At 44.7% G+C, this 24,827-nt stretch overlaps 1 protein-coding gene across 2 annotated transcripts in view; it reads left to right on the top strand.

Moving 5' to 3' along the window:
- Positions 1–24,827, top strand: part of LOC121558019 (furin-1-like) — an 84,707-nt gene that overhangs the window by 5,576 nt on the left and 54,304 nt on the right. The window lies entirely within an intron of this gene.

The following is a 24,827-nucleotide window of genomic DNA, read 5'->3' as shown; positions in this document are numbered from 1 at the left end:
TTACTAGAGCAGAAAAAATACTTTTCTTTAAAAAAATATTATTTATGGGAGTAATATTGAGAATGTTGTGTGGTATTTATGTCCTACATAACTTGTAAAATGCAGTGCTTCTGCTGGATATTTAGGCTAAATATTAGTGTACCAGAGGCAGTGGTCCTTATAGAAACCCCTTGATGACTGTTTAATTTCAGTTAATCCATTCCAGAGAAATGACTCACCCAAACAGACTAAACACATTTACCTGAATGACTGCAGCATTGCCTTTCTGGGTAAGATGTATCTTCTGTTACTCTCTTACTGAGAGTGGCTGACCACAACCTCAATACGAATCACACACCTGTGTGTGTCTGTGGAGATCTCTGTATTGTCCTGAAAGCGTCACTCATCACTCTGCTTTTCACACAGCTTTTAATCTCATTGCTTAAGGGAAGGAGGCCTTCAAAGTCCACCATATGCTCAGCCTGCTGTTTTGTTTCATGTAAATGAGATCATCAGAATATGGCCTCCCTATCCTCTCTGACATGTTAGCATTCTCAACACTACCACAGTCTTCCATGCTTTTCTGTTCAATGAAACATCCCACAACCCTTTTTCTGTGGTGGTCTTCCTTTGTCGCAGATGAGAGGCAAGTCATGGTACATTTCATGTGGTGTTAACATAACTTTTTGAACTAGCCATCAGACTCTTCCCTCTAGTCTCCTCAATGCGCTGTGTTGTGGCATTGTTTGCATAGTGGAGCTGTGTGTTTGTGTCAGGAACAGATGATCTTACAGGAGCTTCCTGACCGGAATGCGCAATCAGAGCGTGGGTGAGATGGGACTTTGAACTGGGAATTGCACAGTGTGGATAATGGAAGACAAACAGGCAGTGGCAGGAATGGGACTCTGATCCTATGAGCAGCACCACCAGGGTTTAGGTTTTCACTGTGCCTCTCCTTCCTTCCGTTTTGAGGACAATCTATGAATAATTAAGCTCTCCTTTTGTTGGGGGGGGGGGGTAAAATAAATTTAACATTTCCTGTTTGTAAGTGGGCCATTATATTCTCTGGTTGCTCCATCAGAAGACTTCAATGGAAGTATGATGAGTAGAATTACTTTTTTAGTCTCTGTCATTTCTGCATCCATTTCACATTTAACTTTTATAGCTTCCTTCCTGGTTAGGCTGTATCCTGCTAGTCAACTAGTTCTAACTTCTTCCAGTTAGAAGTCATTCATGATGCATCTGGTCATGAGATAGATCTCTGTGTGTAAGATAATTATTCTTCCGGTGACATTATAAAGTGATACCTTTAGTTGGGTGTTTTATCATTCTGACATGTCTCTCTGTTATGGATGTTGCCTACTGTGGAACTGTAGTGGCTGTGAGTCAATTTCCTTTAAAAGGCCCTTTTGCCTAAAGGTTTATTTTATACTAATGCCATGGGCAATAATGTTGATTTATCAAAAAATGATCTGAATCACATAGTAAACATCAGTTTAGACCTTTTTAGAGCTCAGACAGACTCAATAAAGGTTGCAAATGGAAAAAAAGAAAATATCAATGGTGTCTGAAAACTCACCCGAGAGAGATGAAATAAGATTGCTTAATCCCTTTGAGGAAAATATGTTGTGGAAATAACTGGGGAGGATTGTGAAATCACTAGCTAGCAAGGAAACACACAAAATGGTTGCAAGAAAATATTCTCTTTTTAGTTGATTTATTTATAATATGTTTACATGGGGTCCATCAACAGATTCTATTGTGGGCTATGGAAAGGTCAGACGATAAACCTTCCCTCCCACTGACTCCTGGTTTGTGTTTAGTGGGTGTATAATGTCAGTAATTGGTAGTGGTGTGGGCCTGTAGGCTGACGTGTGGGTGACTGATTGGTTCTAATGGAAAGGTGGACCCAGTAATTCTTCCTTCTGAGGGAATCTAAGGAGAGTTTAATCAGCCTGCCCTGCCAGTGTGACCGGAGACCGGCCCTCACGTGGTAGTTAGGTTACCTCGGACATGAAGCCAGGCTTCCTGCCCTGGAGCAGTCTTGGCCTGTGGGTCTCTCTTCTCTCTGTTGACAGATGTTAGGCCTCTCCTTTCTATAGACTAGACCCCACCACTCTTCACAGGGCATCCATTTTTGATTAGGGGCCTGTATTCCAACCGACAGCATTTCTTACCGATCATCAGGAATGTTGTTTATGCTGCAAGACACCGAGTGCAGACTAATCAGTAATCTCACTGTGAAATGTCCATTGGCTTTGTTTTTACTGTGATTACTGGTAAGCCATTAACTATGTGTTGGCCATAAGGGAGTAAGGACTCCAGACATGACCATTAGAGACACTTACTCAGACTGTGTCCAGGAAACTGGAGTGAGCTGTGTGTGGGCCTCTCTGTCTGTATGACTGCTGAGTAGATTTGTCCCATCACCATAAAGGGATCTGAACATGATGGAGACTTAAAAAGCTGTTTTGAGCCAAAATGGTGAAATAAGTTTAGGGCCTCACTCGGTTGACCAGAGCCAAGTTTAGCCAAGCCTCATTGGTCAGATCAGTAACTCTACTCGGCTAATGTGCTTTACTCTGACCTTTTGCTCTGGCAAAAAACACAATATTTTCTCTACATGGTTATACCTGGCCCAGCCCCAGACCTACAGTGGGAAGGGACATGCTGTAATGACAACACTTCAGCTTTTATAAGCTCTTGTCCTCCACTTTAGAGTTGGCAGAGTCTGGAAATTGAGTCTGAAATGTAGTTAGTTTTCTCTCCGCAGCAGTGTGGTATTTGAGTCTTCTCAGACATTTAGATTGCTCTTCCATTGCCCTTGGGTCTCTTCTTGAGGAATAAGGCAGCCAACTTCCTCAATATAAGCGTGGCACTTCTGTGCTGTTTGTACCCACTGAACTCGCCCTGGGTGGTGTGTGTGTGGTAAGGTTAGTCTGGGGGTGCTCCATCCCTCTGTATTTTGAAGGCCTTCCAGACTCCTCATCTCAGTACCATGTGGATCAGTGTGAGTATGTTTTCATCTGCTTTATCTAGCTGTATAGAAGGCCATGGATAGAGCCCACAGCTGCAGAACCATGACTACACCTTACTACATGGAATAGTCACATCTGTTCAGCCAACAGTACATCATTTATGTGCAGTATTTGTTAATCGCACCTGCATTAATATGCATTAACTTTGAAATAACATGAAAGGAGATAAAACGGTCATGCAGAAATGCGATAATACCATCATGCAGAGAGATTCTCTGTTGAAATAGTACAATCATACTTAATGATCTTCCTGATGCAATGAGGAATCCATCGCCAGTCATTGTGCAAAAGCAATTGTAGTAGAACTCTGATCAAAGCAGTTATTCTGTCTTCCCTGGACTGATGGTGAAGGATACAAGGGTTCCAGTTGCCTGAGCAGGGCCTGGTGAGGAATGGCATGCCCCAGCTGTGGTGTGGGGCTGGTGTGTGCAGGTGTTGTATTGAAGTGGAGGGAGGGCAGGGGGATCACAGGCTGTAGCTGAGGGGGTTTTATGACCCCCTGATTGTCCCTGTAGAGTTCCCATCCATTCCACCCCTGGGACTCAGCAGCTCTGGCCCCTGGCTGGTTATTACGGCAATGAGCCACCGATGTCTCTGTTAAAAACACAACCACCTTTTTCTAATTTCACTGTTAACGTTGGCCAGCTGTTAAAAGTGGATTAGATAGGTGGCCAAATGGCCTGAGAATATATAATTTTTCTTGTTGCGTTTTTCTAGAGCTCTCCGAGAATGCAGGTGTACTGCAGTAGTTGGTGTTTCTCAACCTTGGGTGTTTTGCCTAAGCCCTGTGTCTGACCTGCCTGAGAAGTCTCTACTCCATCATGGCTGAAGCTCATAAAGCCTGCGATGTTGTTGATGAGGCTCGGAGTCCTGGTATTAAACCTGTCCCTCTGCTGGAATAGTGTGCTATTTCTTGGGCATACCTTGTCTCCTGTGGTTTACTGCCCCTGCCTGGCTTAATGGTCTCATATCTCTGGTCCTCTTTCTACCTACTCCTGATTAAAGACATATATCCACAGTCAATAACTGTCGTTATAGAGTGATTCACCCTAGCTTTTATAACATGGTTGACCTTTTGGCACTGTCATTGGGTTGGGGTAAGTCGAATAGCAGAAGTTACACACACTTGTATATGAAGTTGAGAGCTTTTTGAAAAGCGGTGTTTGCATGATGGATGTCTCTCTTTTCTCCACCTACTTTCATAGTTCCCAGGAATTTAGAACAGGTTTGTGCTGTTTTCCTTTTCGAGAAATGATGCAAATGCCTTGCTACTGATGTACAGATTTTTAACAAAATCTGCCTTTCCTGTCCTATTTTAACTAATGCCAACTTCTTTTGATTATTTATAGACAGATGTGGGAAGGAAGCTGATCAATAAATAAATGCCTCATCGTTTCCTTCACACGCTCATCAAAGTGGAATCCAGCGTTTCTCAGAACCCTGCCGTTTCCTTTTTCTCAACAAGCGCTGTGGTTTCTGTCACTAATGGCTGATGTGAACGCTTCCTGTGTTCAGGGGGTGAGCTAGGATGAGGAAGTGCCGGGGGGTACCCTTATTACAGAAGGTCAAATCTCTTCATCTTTATGATAATAAGAACAGGAGCATCCAGTTCATTCCACTGATTCAACCTCCAACTCTGTGTCTGTATTGTGTTAAGAGTACTCTGTTCCTTCTGTACTATGTGGAACCACAACGCACAAGGCCTAGCATTAAACCCATACATGATCTAATGGGGAAGGATGGTCTATCTCTGCCATCATGAGACAGGCTGATTCTAATCAGCGCTGGTACAGACCAGCCCCATGACTTGGCATGACTAGCGTTACTGGGGGGCATTTCCATCTAAAAGGACCCATGAGCATCAACATGTGAAGTTCATAGGCGCATGTCAAATGAATGCTAAGAGTCTATCCTTTTGAGCAATTTAAGGTGTATATATACACTGCTAAAAAAAATAAAGGGAACACTTAAACAACACAATGTAACTCCAAGTCAATCACACTTCTGTGAAATCAAACTGTCCACTTAGGAAGCAACACTGATTGACAATACATTTCACATGCTGTTGTGCAAATGGAATAGACAACAGGTGGAAATTATAGGCAATTAGCAAGACACCCCCAATAAAGGACTGGTTTTGCAGGTGGTGACCACAGACCACTTCTCAGTTCCTATGCTTCCTGGCTGATGTTTTGGTCACTTTTGAATGCTGGCGGTGCTTTCACTCTAGTGGTAGCATGAGACGGAGTCTACAACCCACACAAGTGGCTCAGGTAGTGCAGCTCATCCAGGATGGCACATCAATGCGAGCTGTGGCAAGAAGGTTTGCTGTGTCTGTCAGCGTAGTGTCCAGAGCATGGAGGCGCTACCAGGAGACAGGCCAGTACATCAGGAGACGTGGAGGAGGCCGTAGGAGGGCAACAACCCAGCAGCAGGACTGCTACCTCCGCCTTTGTGCAAGGAGGAGCAGGAGGAGCACTGCCAGAGCCCTGCAAAATGACCTCCAGCAGGCCACAAATGTGCATGTGTCTGCTCAAATGGTCAGAAACAGACTCCATGAGTGTGGTATGAGGGCCCGACGTCCACAGGTGGGGGTTGTGCTTACATCCGAACACCGTGCAGGACGTTTGGCATTTGCCAGAGAACACCAAGATTGGCAAATTCGCCACTGGCGCCCTGTGCTCTTCACAGATGAAAGCAGGTTCACACTGAGCACATGTGACAGACGTGACAGAGTCTGGAGACGCCGTGGAGAACGTTCTGCTGCCTGCAACATCCTCCAGCATGACCGGTTTGGCGGTGGGTCATTCATGGTGTGGGGTGGCATTTATTTGGGGGCCGCACAGCCCTCCATGTGCTCGCCAGAGGTAGCCTGACTGCCATTAGGTACCGAGATGAGATCCTCAGACCCCTTGTGAGACCATATGCTGGTGCGGTTGGCCCTGGGTTCCTCCTAATGCAAGACAATGCTAGACCTCATGTGGCTGGAGTGTCAGCAGTTCCTGCAAGAGGAAGGCATTGATGCTATGGACTGGCCCGCCCATTCCCCAGACCTGAATCCAATTGAGCACATCTGGGACATCATGTCTCGCTCCATCCACCAACACCACGTTGCACCACAGACTGTCCAGGAGTTGGCGGATGCTTTAGTCCAGGTCTGGGAGGAGATCCCTCAGGAGACCATCCGCCACCTCATCAGGAGCATGCCCAGGCGTTGTATGGAGGTTATACAGGCACGTGGAGGCCACACACACTACTGAGCCTCATTTTGACTTGTTTTAAGGACATTACATCAAAGTTGGATCAGCCTGTAGTGTGGTTTTCCACTTTAATTTTGAGGGTGACTCCAAATCCAGACCGCCATGGGTTGATACATTTGATTTCCATTGATAATTTTTCTGTGATTTTGTTGTCAGCACATTCAACTATGTAAAGAAAAAAGTATTTAATACGATTATTTCATTCATTCAGATCTAGGATGTGTTATTTTAGTGTTCCCTTTATTTTTTTGAGCAGTGTATATATTTTTCAATAAGCAAAGGCTTATCAGTAACGGAATTACTGCAGTAACGGAATTTCTGCAATTGAATTGGCTACAATGGGGAAATCATAGTAGTCACAAACCACAGTTGGCTCATCTGCTACTGTGCTCCCTTCCACTGGCATATTGTTATGTTCAGCTCAACTTTTTAAAAGTCTTTCTGTCGTCTGGTGATCAAAGCAAGACTGACCAATGTCACCTCTCCCGGCTCTTACTGACACCTACCATGACACCTACTAAATACCCTCTTTCCATTTACTGTAACAAGAATCCTCACCCACTGAGCACCGACCGACACTGGACGTCCATGGACGTTGAAAAGTAGTTGAAATTTGGTCAATCCACCCTGGCTGAAGTTTGGACAGCACAGTACAGTAGTGCACACTGGAGTGGAGTACAGTATAATGTACTATACTGAACATATCTAGTGTACTCTACTCTGTTCTACTGTGATGTCCAAACTTGTGAATCACAGATGTATAGGATTGGTTCAGAATTGGTCTGGTCCAGACCAACCAAATGTGGTCTTGTTTGGGGGCGGAGCTCATTACAATAATAGCCAGTGTGTAGATTAATACCCAAATATTTCTACATATTCTAAATATTTCTCCCAAATTTCTACCTTTGTGTACCAATTCAGGCTACATTACCATGAAGCGAATGATATTCATATCCATAATAATGAATTTCTGTATAGTACAGCTCAGGGACCAATGATTCTGTTACCGGATGTAAATCCACTTCACCTACTTTACTGTAGTTCATACATTTTGGTTACAAGGTGTCATGTCATAGCAGATATATTTTAGTTTTTGGAAAACTTTATTTTTCTGTAATTCTGTTACCAAACTTTGCATCTGCACAGTTCTTCCAGTAAATATATTTTTGTGAATTGTTCTGTGTAAATTGTTCAAAGTAGTCTTTGTGCATTGAGTTGTATGGTTTGTTAAACTTTGAAATCAATGTTTTTTCTTTGGCATACATTTTAAAGTGAAATATCTGAGTCAAAGCGTAATTCCGTTATTGTGGAATTGCCCTGGGAAAGATTGACATCAATTTCCTAAAGGCAGGGCTAACTATGGCAAGCTAAGGCTTCTACATGTAGCAGGACTGGAGGCCTATCTGTGCACCACAGGCATCCGGAGTGTTTATCTGTTAGATTCCCCATCTGTATAGTTCTTGTTTTTGCTGTAGACTGTTCTCTGTTCTGTTGTCAGAAGTCTCTCTGCTCTGTCTCCTTCCCAGTGCTTTTACATTAGTTTTGACCTTGTGGTTGTGCGAAACAACAAGATACTTTTCATGCAAAGTAATGCACGACGCATCCGGATGCTCATCTCTTTAGCAGTTGATCTCTGGCATAGAGATGGACAATGAGGACTAGGAGATTGTAAGTGCGCATTGTAGCGGTGCCAAATTACTGTTGGTTCCAAATGTCCATGGGCATATTATAGCTCAGTGCCAGAACTCCCTGCACCCACTGTAACTCACCAGGCCTGGTGCGAGTGAGGACGGATGAACGCTTGCTGCTGCAGAAAAACACAATGTAAGCAGCCACAAACACACTATACACACACACACTACACACACACACACACACACTCTTTACTATGTTGACCTGGCTTTGCCATGTCTCAAATCGGACAGAGTGGAATCTTGAACGATATAAATATAATCCAGTGTTCATGGGAACTGTGAGTGTTTCCAACTCTTCAAGTCTCTCTACTAGCTGCTGGACCTTGAGCCACTCCACCAGCCATAAATCATCTGTGACCCTTTTGTTTTACTCTTGATGCTTTCTCTAGCCCCCTAAAATGTAGCTATGGCTAATGTGAACCAGAACCTCAGGCTCCAATAGGAGAGGCTGGACTCACATAGCCCATAATTGGTCCCTGGGGAGCCCAGGCTATTGGCTGGGAGGCAATGGGTTTGAAGTGATTTGCTGGATGAATGAGGAAGTTATTGGGCGAGGGGCGACGGGGAGAAAATGGCGTGCTGATGGGCTTTGAGGCGCCACTAGGCAGAATTCAGCTCTGCTCCACAAAGGTGCTTCCTCCTGTGCACAGCACCAGGTCAGGTCCTAAACATAACCGATCACACCCCTATCATGCTCCCTCACCCCTCTTCATACAACCTCTCTCAAACACAAACTCCTCTTCAACCCATACTCCCCCTTTCCTCTCACAGCCTGAACACAAGGACTCTCATGATATGGTTTCTTGGAGAAACTGTTAGCGCCCATTGGGGTGTGGTGAGGTGGAATGACCTTGTTAGCTTACGAGTTACCACTCCCTTGGTTGGAGAGCCTGTATTGCAAACACTTTGGCTATAGATCTGCTGTGGTAAATATTGCATAATGGCTTTGCAGTGTTTTGTAACATGGCATACTTGTGCAATCGCTGTGTCAATCTTTAATAGGCCTGTGGCTGTGCTGTGGACTCAGCTGTGGCCTACTTTAGCCAATGAGAGCTGACGGGTCTAACGGAGCATGCGGCTTCTATACGGCCAGCGCAGGATGTCTCTTAGAGACTCCGCAGCTTTGAAGTGCCGTAATGATATCACTGCGACCGTGGCTCTTAGACTTAACCATGGGAGTTGGCCCTTTGGGATGGACGGCGGACGGTCTCGTAGTGTAGAGAAATGCGACTTTCTCCTCCCACCTCTTAAGTGGTTAACAGTATACCTCTGCATTGTCTTTGGCCTTTTGTTGCTCCCTATAGACAAGTGCTTCCTTCCTTTTCCTCCCCCTCCCCCATTCTTCCATCCCCCTCTCTGCTGCGCCCCCAGACATGCATAACGCTGTAAAGGTATTCATCAAAGTGTCTCTGGCATCTTGCAAATGGTGGGATCAACTCTGTTTTGCTCCAGAGTTGGAGTTGAGGCATGAGACATTTTGATGGTTTTGGAACACATATAACTTTTCGTAAACTTTTCGGTGATGAGCCGTAAGACGAAGCATTATTTAAGAGGTAAATTACCTTTCATTATCTGCAAAACCATCCTCAACTTGGCCCGTGATAACAGTCAGTAGTCGAGGGAAATGCGTTGCATTGCAAAAGCAGCTCTTGTTTGGCGCTGACATGACCTGAGTATGACGTAAACCTCTGGACAGAGCCGGGCTGGGATGGCCGCACCCCGACTCCCAAACAAAAACATTTTCTCCTAAAACGGACTCGTAGTAAAAGCCAGCAGGTCAGCAGGCGGCCGTCTGGAGCCTACAGCAGAGGAGTGGACACCCAGATCGCCAGGGACCACAGAGGGGCCATAGGGGCCAGGGGAACTCCAGTGTCTGTTATTCCCCTGCTCTCCCCCTGGTCAGGGCTGAAGGACTGAGGTGAACCACTCACAGGTCACATGGGCTGTAACCAGAGCCAGATGTGCTGAGGGGACACAGATATACACTGACAACCGCACACACTCACAAACACACTAAACAGGCTGGGTCACCTCACCTCACATCTGACAGGGATGGGTGTGGAGGGCTGTGACGGTAATTAAATAATCGTGTAACTGATGGTTATGGATAAAGACCTTCATGACAATAAAATAACCTGCAGAACCGTTTAAATAGGCCTACATTCATTTTTAGGATTTATTTTATTTTTATTAACTTTATTTTCATGTAGATAAAGTTGACCTAATAGCGGGAGTGTTTGCTAATAATTTAAGCAATTGTTTTGCTAACTTAGTCTGTCTGTTTAAACTTTCTACATCTCCTTCTCTTTCCAACTGTCCTTTGATGGTCGAGTAGCTAATCTGCTAGATGGCAGGTGTGTAGAGTGCTATAGGCTATGGCACTTCAGAAAAAATATATTTTGTGTGGACATGCTTTTATACAATGCATGTTTTCATTGCTTGCTAGTAAATAAATAAATCGGTCTTAAAAAAATGAAAATAAAAAATTAAGTTGGATGTGTCTGACTTCATTAATTATTCAACAGCAGTCAACAAGGTTGTTCTGGCTCTGAGGCCTATAATGCACTAATGTTGTGTCAAATGGACAATGCACCAATCCTCTCCAGCCTGGCATGGTATAATTTGATACTGAATCGTTTCTTAATTTATAGACTAATCAATGCTGATCAGGCCCGGTCCTGGCCGATATGCCTTCCTAGGTGAGATAAAGAAAATATTGCCGCCCTCCTATCCCTGCCAAGTAGAATAGTAGCCTAGGCTATACAGTGTTGGCCCGCAATGCACTTTTATGAATGCCCATGTGGTAGCCTACCGTTAAAAAAACGGGCAAATTACTGTTAATCCCTGTCATTTGGTTACATTAATTTCTGAATGCATGTATTAATTACAGTTATTTACCATTCTCGTAGTGGAAACGTTGTTTACTACAATTGTGAGAAACAAGTTTTGGTTTATTTCATACCATCATTTACACGCTCCATGTGAGCAATGAGCATGTGTCTGGTTTCTCTGTCTCGTTAATGTTGACGGAGCATGCGCGCCTGAGCATGCATAGTAGTACCTGGCCTGCTTCTCTCAAATGTAGGAAAGTGCCCATTTGGGGATGTCTGATTTCTGATTGTCTTAATTCGCCACCACTGATAAGTTGGCCTTCTCAGTCATTTTGTCTTCACCCATTCATATTTTTTTTTTTACATCCAAATTGTTATGTTTCCTCACAGTATTTGAAAAATCCTTCCAACACACTCTCCCTCGATAATCAACGTCACTGATAAATAGGCTATGGACATGTTGTCACGACCCGGTGCGAGAAACAGTCACTAATAATTGTCAGAACCCAGAAGATGAGGCAGACACACAGCTGTACTGGAGATGGTGGTTTAATAAAAGAACAAAATCTTCAGGCAAAGAAACTAAATCCACAATGTCCAAAAATAAAGCCAAGAGGCACAAAGAGGAAAACCTCCAAAAAACAAAAGAAACTCCACAAAGTGGTAAAAAACAGCAGGGAAAAAACAAACCTCAAAAGACTACTCAAACAAAACACAAGAACTAAACCAGAGAACCTCTGGAAAATCCCACCAGAGAAATATCTATATAAAACAAGGCTTGGGCTGGGGCTGGGTGCTAACTTACAAACACTGAGCAAGGAACTGAGGAACACACAGGGTTTAAATACTAACAAGGGAATGACCTACAGGTGCAAACAATAATTAGAGCAAGAAAACCAAAAGGTACAAAAAAGGTGCAATGGGGACATCTAGTGACCAAAACCCGAACAGTCATGGCCAAAACCTGACACATGTTGCATGTATTTGTTTCCATTTTAATTGTTGTCAATTTCATCTTCATACTATAGCATAGCTGTCACCTTTATACTTTCCTTGTCAATTCATTATCTTATAGCCTACTTTCGGAAAGCCTAAGGTGTGTGGCTAGGTTTTTTAAATACGTTTTAAGGAAAGGAGAAATATTTGCTCTGGTGGCTTTGATTGACGTGGATTCTTTTCAGGGAAAGTTTGGGGAGGCTTACAATTTATCCTACCATTTCTACCGATCTGCGTGACAGTTATGATTATTTTAATATGCACATTTTTGTGAAACAGTTTCATTTCAATAACGTTTTAATTTCTCAAAATCATTGTCAGGTGGTTAATCATAAAATTCAGAAGTAAAAATCTAAAAGTTCAAATTCAACTAAGACGAGAGCACCAGCCTCTGCCATGTGGACACATTGATACACTGTGGTCCGTTGGCGGCTAAAGAAATGAACGCATAGAACTCAGAGATAGCATATAGGCCAATGCAGCAGTAGGCCTATAACATCCATCGTCAAGTAAGTAAAATACATAGACCTAAAGCCAACAAAAAAAAACAGTAGAAAATATCCTGTTGAAAATTATAGTTATTTCAATCACATTCATCTCTCTACTCCACCTCCCTGCCTCCCTTTTTAACTTGAGCTATTGCTAGTGAAGTGCAACAGCAAATCATCAACTGGGTCTGGCCAGAAGCTGGTGCTAGCGAACTTGAAACATTGTATCAACTAGCCTATTCAGGGCCTTCCGAGTTTTCCGCGCCAGTGAGCTCAGGACAGACAGCTGTTTCTTTTATGACGTTTCCACTGGATATATGGAATCATCAGATCATGATATTTTGCTTTTTCACACCGAGGCTAGGTGATTATAGAGGCCCGGCAGTGTTGGAAAGATTTTTCAAATACTGAGGAACTATCATTCGCAATAGATGTGAAAAAAACAGACTTCATTAACATTGTGTGAGGTGAAGAAAAAATGACTGAGAAGCTCAGGTTATTAGTGGTGGACGTGGTCAGTCATTGCCAAATGGGCACTTCTACATTTGCACGCAGCAGGCCAGGTAAATGACTGTAATTAATACATGCATTAACAGAAATGGTTGTAACCAAATGACGGGGGATTACTGGAATTGCAAAAAAAAATTACAATCAAAGGGCAATCAATTCACAGAATGAAACAATGAATGCGCAAGAATTGGTGTGAAACAGCTGAGTGCATTCTGGAGTGCTGAGTGCATGCATTCTGGAGAGAGAGACGCCATATCTTCACCACACATCCCTCCCCTTCTTCTTGTTACAACATTTTAAATTGTACTCGAGATACATTATCTTCACACATATTTTAGGTGCTTTTCACTGACAGCCGCAACACAATCAGCAAGACGTATTGCAACATGCGCTGCCCAAATTGCGGGACTTCCCAAATAGGCATAGGCCTATGCACTTGTGATTTGAAACAATCCACAGCTGTTTAAAAAAAATAAGCTAATTATCCTCTGTGGCTAAGTTATGCTCTCTGGTGAAGTATTTTGAATGTTTTTATTTAGACAGGAGTAATTATATAATTTGGCCAAAACATACATTTACTTCAGGGGAAGCCAGCACCCTTTCCAATTCGCAAGAGGCTGAAACCAGAGATCTGTATATAATGACGAGATGCTCATGTCTCCGCCCTGACAATGGGCGTCGTTGTCCCGCCTGCTGTTATAGCTTAGGTCTGCATATTATGCCCATAGAAACGCATTGGGCTTATTCTGGACAGATTTTGGCGAGAGTGAGCCTTCTCGCTTTGCCTCTTCCTCTCCGCTGAAACTCTCTCACCGGAGAAAGCATCCGAGTGAGCGAAACAGCGCCCCTCGCTCGCTTGGATGATTCGCTCGCTCGGATGCTTTATCTGAGATTCATGCGTCTTTCTGTCGTCGCGGGTCTCAGTCAAATAAATGATGAATATTTCAATATTTTATTTGGACGGGCAAGGAGGTAGGGCAGGCCAGGCCCCCTAAGGTCTGCCCATAAAGCCGGCCCTGGTTCTAGGAGGGATGAATGAGCCAATTGGAAGCTGGGGATGATTAGGTGGCCATGATGGTATGAGGGCCAGATTGGGAATTTACCCAGGACACCGGAGTTAACACCCCTACTCTTACGTGCCATGAGATCTTTAGTGACCGCAGAGAGTCAGGCCACCCGTTTAACGTACCATCTGAAAGACGGCACCCTACACAGGGCAATGTTTCCAATCACTGCCCTGGGGCATTGGGATAATATTTTAGACCAGAGGTAAGAGTGCATCCTACTGGCCCTCCAACACCACTTCCAGCAGCATCTGGTCTTCCGACCAGGACCAACCCTGCTTAGCGTCAGAGGCAAGCCAGCAGTGGGATGCAGGGTGGTATGCTGCTGAACAGTTTCTTGAGTGTATCAAGAATGGTCCACCACCCAAAGGACATCCAGCCAACTTGAGAACTGTGGGAAGCATTGGAGTCAACATGGGCCAGCATCCCTGTGGAATGCTTTCGACACCTTGTAGAGTCCATACCCCGACTAATTGAGGCTGTTACAAGGGCAAAGGGGGGTGCAACTCAATATTAGGAAGGTGTTCCTAATGTTTGGTATACTCAGTGTATGCCCATTCAGAAAGTGTCCTGAAATAACCTGTCTGGACTCCATCTCTTTAATAAGAATCAAACGCTCCTGTCATGATTTTAATCTTGTAAAAGGCCTATTTTCAGTAGCTTAGGCTACATTATTTCTGTCATTACGGCGTCCTCTCTTTGAAGACCATATGCCAATGCCACTGCAATCAAATGACCGCAGCAGCAGGGTTTGTGACGTGAATATTTCGGGAAAATACTTTGTTTTAAATATTTTGTGCATCGAAATAGGATCTGTATTAAAAACAAAAGCTAAATGCAAAAAAGCCAACAGACAATTTACCGTATCCTCACTTTCCAAGACCGTCACAGCCCGACGGCTGTGTACTACACAGGTAGGCCTACTACTTCCTTAAGATATTAGATGGAGGCAAGGTTACAATAAAGCCTAAATCAATCACCCAAACCTCTTAGTAGATACTTTTGGCCATGTAGTGTATGTGGACACCTGCTCGTCGAACATCCGCCAAATCCATATTTGTCCGTCGGTCTGCCAGATGGTGAAGCGTGATTCATCACTCAGAGAACGTGTTTCCACTTCTTCAGAATCCAATGGCGGATAGCTTTACACCATTCCAGCCGACGCTTGGCATTGCGCATGGTGATCTTAGGCTTGTGTGCGGCTGCTCGACCATGGAAACCCATTTCATTAAGCTCCTGACGAACAGTTATTGTGCTGACGTTGCTTCCAGAGGCAGTTTGGAACTCGGTAGTGAGTGTTGCAACCGAGGACAGATGATTTTTACGCGCTTCAGCATTCGGCAGTCCCATTCTGTGAGCTTGTGTGGCCTACCACTTCACGGCTGAGCAGTTATTGCTCCTAGACATTTCCACTTCACAACAACAGCACGTACAGTTGACTGGGGAAGCTCTTGCAGGGCAGAAATGTGACGAACTGACTTGTTGGAAAGGTGGCATCCTATGACGGTGCCACGTTGAAAGTCACTGAGCTCTTCAGTACTGGCCATTGTCTATGGAGATTGCATGGCGGTGTGCTCGATTTTATACACCTGTTAGCAACGGGTGTGGCTGAAATAGCCGAATCCACTCATTTGAAGGGGTGTCCACATACTTTTGGCCATGTAGTGCATGTCAGTCAGATATTACTCTCAGAAAAGTTCCCATGCTACAGAGGGCCAAGGAGACGTGAGACTGTTGCCGAAGCTTGTTTTTAATACTCTGGGCTGTTGAAATTAAAAACTATCAATCACGCTTTGAAACACTTTAAAAGGATATTCCTCAAATATTTGGTTGTAAAGGATACAGCGTGCGGGAGGGGAAAGTTAGTGTCTTTTTGTTTCTGGCAGCTGGAGCTGGGTTCATTGTTCACTGTTGTGCAAGCGATCAGGGGAATGGTGTTGGCTGGCGTTCAGCAGATTGAATAACTCCTGTAGGTTGCTGGTGCCGGTGCATGTGGTTGGATCTAATGTCACGGACCGTCTACCCGGGACAGGAACCGCTCCCCTCAACCAGGTCCACTTGAAACCCTGCCTGTCAGCCATCCCCTGGATGACCCAGTCTCACTTTACACTGACGAGCCAGGTACACAAACACAGACACACACACACACACACACACACACACACACTGACTGTCGGAGGTGGAGCGACCGCTTGGTGTTGTTTTCAAAAGTTTAACGCTTAGATCAGATAAGCCTTTTACAATGAAAACAATGAAGTCCACCTTTAAAAGCCTTTTAACCAGTGTAATAGTTGTGGTGGTGTAGGAGGAATGCAGGGTTTGGGTGGAGTTTGACTGCTGGTCATAAATTGTGTTTCCTTGTAATAGGAGCCGTGGTGCGTGTGTGTGTGTCTGTGTGTCAGATCATAGTGTAGATTTGAGCTGTCTGCTCAGCCCCGCTCTGTAACGCTTTAGCAGAGTAGCTGGGCTCACATTTCAGCTCTCCTGTCGTCATTACCACAGAGAGCTAGGCCTATAGGACAGTGTTCTGAAACTTAACCTGGGTATCATTTTCTGCTGGGCTTATTGTGTTATGGACGTGCTGTATTGCTGCTTTATTGTAACATCATGAATTAATCACCGGGTCATACATTGCATTGAATGAGATAAATGAACTTACACCACACATACACATGCACACACAGGCCTGTGTTGTGAGGAGGGCTGCTGTATTAGTGATGCCATGCTGTGGGCCTCTGGTCTCATCCTACCCACTGCCAACACCCCAGATAAGGCTGCTGTAGCCACACTGATACAGGCCCCCCTACATGTCACACTGTCTCCCTATCTCTTCCCCCACTCTCCACCTCTCTCCCCTTACCTCTCTCTCCTGCTCTCCACCTCTACTGGCCTTCTGTCTGTCACGGTCCTCTACTCCGCTCTCCCCTTCTCCTCCCTATCAACAGTACTGTTTTCTCCCCATCTCCCTAACACCGACAAGACTCACCCTCCTCGTCTCTCTACTCTATTCTCAACTTCACTCTTCTCCACGCCCCTTTCCTTACTCTACCCACTCTTGTCCCCTATCATCTTCCCTTCTCTCTATCTGTTCATCATCTCACCTCCCTCCGACTCCTATTCACGTCACACACTTCACGCCATTACCTCCACACGTCAAAGTACACCCACTAGACTTTGATTTGTTTTTCAATGGTTCCAGTAATGTCTTGGCATTGTGCCAACTCCACAGAAATCATTATTTTTTAGGCCATTCGCTCCTGAGTACACCAACTGCACAGTAGTTTATTTTATTCAGCGTTTCATTTTGAAAGTGTTTGTTGTCTTAGTGCCGTGTCGTGCATTCATCAGACTGCCTTATTAAGCTGGCAGCCTTGTCAGGATATGACTTGGTTCTGTTCGTCTGAATTCTCATTACGTTTCACTGGAAAGCTTTGAAATGGTTTTGATCTTGACAACACAGTGACTCACAAGAAAGATACGAACCCAGTTTCTAAACATACCAGTAAAAAAAGCTTGTATGATCTAGGAGGCTGTATATCTATTCATTTGCTGTGGGGTAACTTGCGAGCGTGCCTGTGTAGTTGGGGGTGTGTGTGTGTGTGGCTTACTCTTTTTACTGAACAGTATCAGTTGCAGTGATGTATTTGACTGCTCATGAATATTTTATCAGAGAAGGGACCACAGCAAAGCAACCAAAAATGAAAGTTGACTCTCCACATGATCGAATTGCTTTAAAGACTGGGCTCATGTTCCCTGTTTGATTTTTATTTGTGACATACACTCATAAATTCGCTATGACAGCAATATATTTAGACTACTTTGTCTGGGCTTGCTAACAGTAGCCAAGAGCCAGCCAGCAGCCCTGGGCGGAGAATTGCACCCTGGGAGTTGAAATGCACTCTGGGAATCGTAGAATGCTGTGTATTTCTATGGTGTGTAGGCTATTGCTATAAAGAAGCTTCAGAAATTAGCTTCAGTGTTTTGTTTGTTTTGGAACTGAACTATTAATTTAATACAATAAATTATTTAGATGTAGTGAATAATTAATTGTAGGTCTTATGAATGTCATTTGACCAAATATGAATGTCATTTGACCAAGTATTCAGTACTTTGTTGAAGCACCTTTGGCAGCGATTACAGCCTTGAGTCTTCTTTGGTATGACTCTACAAGCTTGGCACACCTGTATTTGGGGAGTTTCTCCCATTCTTCTCTGCAGATCCTCTCAATCTCTGTCAGGTTGGATGGGGAGCGTTGCTGCACAGCTATTTTCAGGTCTCTCCAGAGATGTTTGATCGGGTTGAAGTCCGGGCTCTGGTTGGGCCACTCAAGAACATTCAGAGACTTGTCCCGAAGCCACTCCTGCGTTGTCTTGGCTGTGTGCTTAGAGTCATTGTCCTGTTGGAAGGTGAATATTCGCCCCAGTCTGAGGTCCTGAGTGGTCTGGAGCAGGTTTTCATCAAGGATCTCTCTGTACTTTGCTCCATTCATCTTTCCCTTGATCCTGACTAGTCTCCCAGTCTCTGCCGCTGAAAAACATTCCCACAGCATGATGCTGCCACCACCCTGCTTCACCGTAGGGATGGTGCCAGGTTTCCTCCCGACGTGACGCTTGGCATTCAGGCCAAAGAGTTCAAGATTGGTTTCATCAGACCAGAGAATCTTGTTTCTCATGGTCTGAGAGTCCGTTAGGCGCCTTTTGGCAAACTCCAAGCGGGCTGTCATGTGCCTTTTACTGTGGAGTGGCTTCCGTCTGGCCACTCTACCCTAAAGGCCTGATTGGTGGAGTGCTGCGGAGATGGTTGTCCTTCTGGAAGTTTCTCCCATTTCCACAGAGGAACTCTGGAGCTCTGTCAGAGTGACCATCGGGTTCTTGGTCACTTTTTGACCAAGGCCCTTCTACCTCGATTTCTCAGTTTGGCCGGGCGGCCAGCTCTAGGAAGAGTCTTGGTGGTTCCAAACTTCTTCCATTTAAGAATGATGGAGGCCCCTGTGTTCTTGGGGACCTTCAATGGTGCAGAAGTGTTTTTGTACCCTTCCCCTGATCTGTGCCTTGACACAATCCTGTCTCGGAGCTCTACAGACAATTCCTTCGACCTCATGGCTTGGTTTTTGCTCTGACATGCACTGTCAACTGTGGGACCTTATATAGACAGGTGTGTGCCTTTCCAAATCATGTCCAATCAATTGAATTTACCACAGGTGGACTCCAATAAAGTTGTAGAAACATCTCAAGGATGATCAATTATTATAATAAATTATTCTATTATTATTATTATTATTATTATTATTATTATTATTATTATTATATGATCAATGGAAACAGGATGCACCTGAGCTCAATTTGGAGTCTCATAGCAAAGGGTCTGAATGTTTATGTAAGTAAGGTATTTCTGTTTTTTTATTTTTAACACATTTGCAAAAATGTCTAAACCTGTTTTCGCTTTGTCATTGTGTGTATTTTGAGATTTTTAATAAATTGAATGCATTTTAGAATAAGGCTGTAACGTAACAAAATGTGGAAATAGGGCTGAATACTTTCTGAATGCACTGTATGTTATCAACAATGTTTCAAAAAATAAAGCCCTGTGGTTATTCGGTGACTTTAGCTTATACGCATATTTATTTCTGCCGTGGTATCGTTTTGGTATCGAGTATCGTTTCAGTATCGAAGTGAAAATTCTGGTATCGTGACAACACTAGTATTTTTTTTTTATGGTTATGACGGTTATTTTATTTTCATGATGGTCTTCATCCATAATCGTCAGTTATACGGTAATTGTGCCAGCCCTATCTGTGTCTGTAGCTGGAGGCTGGTTTGGCTGAGAGGGCAACACCACAGACTAGGACCGAAAGCTAGCGAGGTTATAATTGGTAAGCCTCCATTCTCTTCCTAAATGTTTATCTCCCTTGATTTCTCACTCACTCTCTTCCCTCATCTCTCTTTCCCTCCATCCTCTCACTCTCTTCCCTCATCTCTCTTTCCCTCCATCCTCTCACTCTCTTCCCTCATCTCTCTTTCCCTCCATCCTCTCACTCTCTTCCCTCATCTCTCTCCTCTTTCCCTCCATCCTCTCACTCTCTTCCCTCATCTCTCTTTCCCTCCATCCTCTCACTCTCTTCCCTCATCTCTCTCCTCTTTCCCTCCATCCTCTCACTCTCTTCCCTCATCTCTCTTTCCCTCCATCCTCTCACTCTCTTCCCTCATCTCTCTTTCCCTCCATCCTCTCACTCTCTTCCCTCATCTCTCTCCTCTTTCCCTCCCTCCTTCCCTCCCTTTTTGGGCTGAGTTCCAGACCTGGCTCAGTCCACTGTGCTGTGGTGTAACGAGAGACTCAGAATGCAGCCTGTTTCTCTGGAAGTCCAGCTCCCTTCCATTCCTGGACTTGCTTGTACACGAAGTAGACCACAAGGCCTGCAATTACGGTGCATGTGAAATAGCTGAGCTATGCGTCTGCCTGCAAGGGAGCTTTCCCAACTGGTGGGTTCAATCCTCACTCCACACAGCCCAGTCAGTCGGCCTCCCGCTGCTCTGTAGGCCCATAACACTGTCTGGGACAAGAATCCCTCCTCTCGGCCGCAAAACCTGACTGTGAGCGGCTCAGCTGAGGCTAGAGAAACCTCTCTGTCTGTATTTTTGGCATCAGGTTGGCTTGTTTGCCTATTTTATAACCACTGCTTCTTTGAATTCAAACTTCGTCTGTAGGTTGAGCAATAAGTTAGCTTACAGTAAACCGAGGCTGATGAATCATCAGGGTACAGTAAGTGTAACAGTCTTGGTTCCGTCCCTCTCCTTGCCCCAACCTGGACCTAACCAGAGACCCTCTGACCACATCGACAACAGTCACCCACCTATCGCTCCACAAAAGCAGCAGCTCTTGCAGAGCAAGGGAAACAACTACTTAAAGGTCTCAGTGACGTCACCGATTTGGAACGCTACTAGTGCGCACTGCTAACTAACTAGCCATTTAGCTAGCTAACTAGCTAGCCATCACACATGCATATTAATGCACACTTGTACATGTGAAATAGGACAAATATAAGAACCCACCAAATTATTATTATTATTATTATTATTTCACACCGGTTACATAAGCAGCATTTTTCTGTTTGCATGTTCAAGCTCAGCCTCGGAGGAGGATGGTGAAGTGTCTTTTATGTTGGCTTGATGTTGGAGGATGAGTGTGAACTCCTGCTGACTGAGAAAACAGTGTAAATGTGCAATCAATGCTGTCTTTAATGGGGGTGCTGGGCCTGCACATTCAAATGCTCCAACACCATCCTTTAATTCATATAGTTTTTTTAGCCACATTTAATATAATATAAATTTAAATTTAATATGCCATTTAGCAGATGCTTTTATCCAAAGCGACTTACAGTCATGCATGCATACATTTTTGTGTATGGGTGGTCCCGTGGATCGAACCCACTACCATGGCATTACAAGCGCCATGCTCTGCCAGCTGAGCTACAGAGGACCACATTTGTAAATTAAGGTAGGTGTTGGAGCTTTTGAATGGGCAAGCACTGCTTTATTCTATTACTGAATACAATAGTCTCTGAGTGGTGTCAAACCCTTAAGTTTTGGTTGGCCCTCCTGTCATCTCTCACTGCTGAGCAGCAGGGTGGCTGGGGTCCAGCAGCGACCTGTGACCCTGAAGCGGTTGTCATGGTGACCGGCTGGCTGGCCACAGGGCTCAGACCCTTGGGGACAGAATGGAATGTTCCCCCCTGTGGGGTGACTGACCTGACATGTCTGTACAGCACACTCCAAGTCCGAACACCACAACCTCACTGAACACACTCCCAACACTGAACAAAACACACACTACAATCACTGCCAAGAACATTGCACACAATGGCATAGTACCCTGGACAAGAACATCATGTCACCATTTGAAGGTTTTAAATAAGTAAATAAATAAACCTTTATTTAACCAGGAAATTCACATCGATATTGACATCTCTTTTTCAAATGAGTACTGGAGTTTATTTGTCTATGGTCTGCTGCTGTGACTCTCTTGTTTTCTGTTCTTGGACATTGTCTGCTGATGAGGTGTGTCCGGTGAGGAGGCTCAGTGTTTGGCTGCTGTCTGAAAGAGAAGAGGAGAGGCTGCCAGGTGTCTCTGTGTGCTCAGAGGACCTTGAACACATCCTGTCACTGCTAGGGAAGGCACTGCCCTGCCACCCTGCTCCAGGCTCAATACCCCACTGCCATGGTGTTTGGCAGAGAGGCAGGTTTTAAATTTAGACTACTGCTGGGAAGACACCTGATTCCAGTACTACTGAGAGACAGTAGAGCATTTTGCACACACAGCCCTATCCAATCTCCACACCTTTGTGATTTTACAGGGAGAAAAGCAACATGAGGTCAACTCCTATATTGTTTCAGTGATTCAGTACAGTGCCTGCTCACTTTAGCTGGGCTGTGCATCTCATTTATGCGTGCTCAGGTCCTGGTTAGCTTCTAGGTCTGCCTTCCGTCCCGGAAACAGTCTGTCTGATTGGTTTATTTGACGTTGGGCCCAATTCCAAAGTCGGTGACAGCGATCTGAAATAAACCCATGTTATTAGTGTTCGTTGGGCTCCTCATAGACACTCAGTGTAAATGATGAGACTGGGATTGTCCTCTGCTGTGCCGCCGCTGTCTGTATGAATAATTTTGTTTCCCTCTCCTCTCCTCCTCACACAGCTCCCATTGCCTGAATTATTTGGTTGGATGAATTTATTTATTCATTCCGGCTGCCGAGAGGGAAACTCTGTGGGTAGAAATCAAAACAAAATTGACCCAAATGGGCTGGAAATGCAAATGTTTTTTCACCCCGAGATGAGAAATGTGTTGATTATCTCGGCAATAGCAAGGTCAAGTCCTGTACCATTATCGCCTGTCACTCTAACGGTTGGATGAAGCTTCTTTCATTTTAGTTTGATGAACAGTTATTACACTCCTCCTACCTGGCTTGTGAACCAGCAAGCAACCCATTAGAGGAGCTTCCTAACCATTGCACGGCTCTAAAACATCCCTTGTGTTTACACAGTACAGCATTGTTAGACTAGTGATCAAGTGATCTGGACACTCTGCTATGCGTCGTGGTTGCCCAGTGCCCATATATAAGAGGAGTAGAGCAGTCTGGCAGGTTGGTCTAGTTTCTCCTGCAGCTCAGTCTATAGGCCTACACTCCCAACTAACCCCTCCCCATCACCTGTCCCTTGGCCCTCCTGCCCTCTCTGCTCTCTGTCAGGGGTTAAGAGCCTAATGGTATTAACCAATCTCAGACCTGTTTGACAGTTGGCCTCCAAATGTGGCATAAACGTGAGACAGAACAGGAGCAAATGTTCTACCTGCAGGCCATGTCTGTGTGTGTCTGTGTTTTTTCTGTGTGTGTGAGTCTGTGCATACATTTTATGTGCGTGCGTGTGGTTGCGTGCGTGGGTGCGTTTGCCCTGCTCTCTCAATTAGTTATCTTACACTGTGGGACCGATTTGTGTTATGCCTTCTGTGAATGTCTTTCAGGCAGGTGTTCCACAAAGAGCTTCCCCATGCAGTGTCTATCAGATCCAGCCCTCATTGTGCCCGGGCTGAGAGCCGGAGTTCCCACCACACCCTCTGGTACCCAGGGACATGATCCTGTACTTACAAGATGTGCTTTTATTTTCCTCCTACAGATAATCTCCAGAAAATGACCCTCGCTCGTCTATAGAAACACTATTTCCTCGAACTTTTTTGTGCCAACGACGTGTGATTTAATGCCACACCATTCAATATACATTACAGTTTTGACTTTGGGGAGGGACGGGCGAACGATTGGCCAACAATGCCATCCGGTGTGAGAAAACAGCCTGTCACCTACACCTCCACTCTATTACAAGTTGCCCATCATCATTTCCTGCTTCTGTCTCCGCCAGGTGGTCATCAAATTACCCCAAGGCCCATCAGCTCTCACTCTACTATTACTGTAATGTTGTCTGTCCCCGTCTCTCTGTAGATGGAGGGGTAATACAGTGAATCATCCAAATAGAGCAATGTGTTTCTATCAGCGTCTCTGTTTGGAGTGTGTTTTGGCTCACTCAGAGATTGCGTATGAGTGGTTTTAATGCTGAGTAGGATTATGAGTTGGATTAGTTTTGACAACTTGTTTTGAAGACCAGACAGAAACATGAGATCACATGCAGTGTGGCAGATGAGTAAGCTACTACATGTTTTGTACATGTAGAGATAAGTCTCCTACAATCCATCTGGTGGCTGGAACTTGTAGGAACAACAGATGGTCTGATATTAATAATAATAAGCCTTTTCAATTTCCTCACTGTCTGTGGCAGGAAAGTTCTGATTTTAGAAATGTTTTACTTTTGATTTGGACACTCCAAACATCCAATATTGTTGTACATAAACAATCATAATAATGTTTTAAGTCTAGCAACTATTCTACCCCCACCCTGCCCCGTTTACCAGAGACCACACCATTCAAGATTTAATCCTAAACTGATTTTATCGTTGCAGATTTGTCTCCATGGGAACGGGAGTGACAAACAGTCTTGGAGAGGCCCTTCTCCCATCTGTTGCGTAACGGGGCAGTGTGGGCGACTTTCTTTTGTCCAACTTTTCTTCCTTCAGCCCGTTTTTATTTACAGTGCAGGCAGAGAGAACACAATGAAGTGAGAGGCTCTTGGAGAAGGAGGATCACACATTGTAATGTGGGCGTAGCCGCGTGCCTTGGCAGCACTGGAGTGGACGGGGGGTTGCTGGTTGGTGCTCCATTTCATGTTGACTCTGTTCACCTGCAGTCAGAGGGCCACCTGTAACTGAGACTGTAGAAAGACTAATGAAGAGATGGAGAAAAGGAAGGGTGCTGATGAGAGAGACTGAGGAAAGGACAGACTCTGTAAGACACTGCATACCTGTATATGCATTGGGCCCGTTGACAATCGGCATTGCTCAACGAAGCATCAGTGTATCATCTCTCAGCAT

This window comes from Coregonus clupeaformis, unplaced genomic scaffold, assembly GCF_020615455.1.
Source record: "Coregonus clupeaformis isolate EN_2021a unplaced genomic scaffold, ASM2061545v1 scaf0949, whole genome shotgun sequence".
Lineage (NCBI taxonomy): Eukaryota > Metazoa > Chordata > Actinopteri > Salmoniformes > Salmonidae > Coregonus > Coregonus clupeaformis.
Note: the sequence above shows the minus strand (reverse complement) of the source record. Positions and strands in the feature narration are given on the sequence as shown.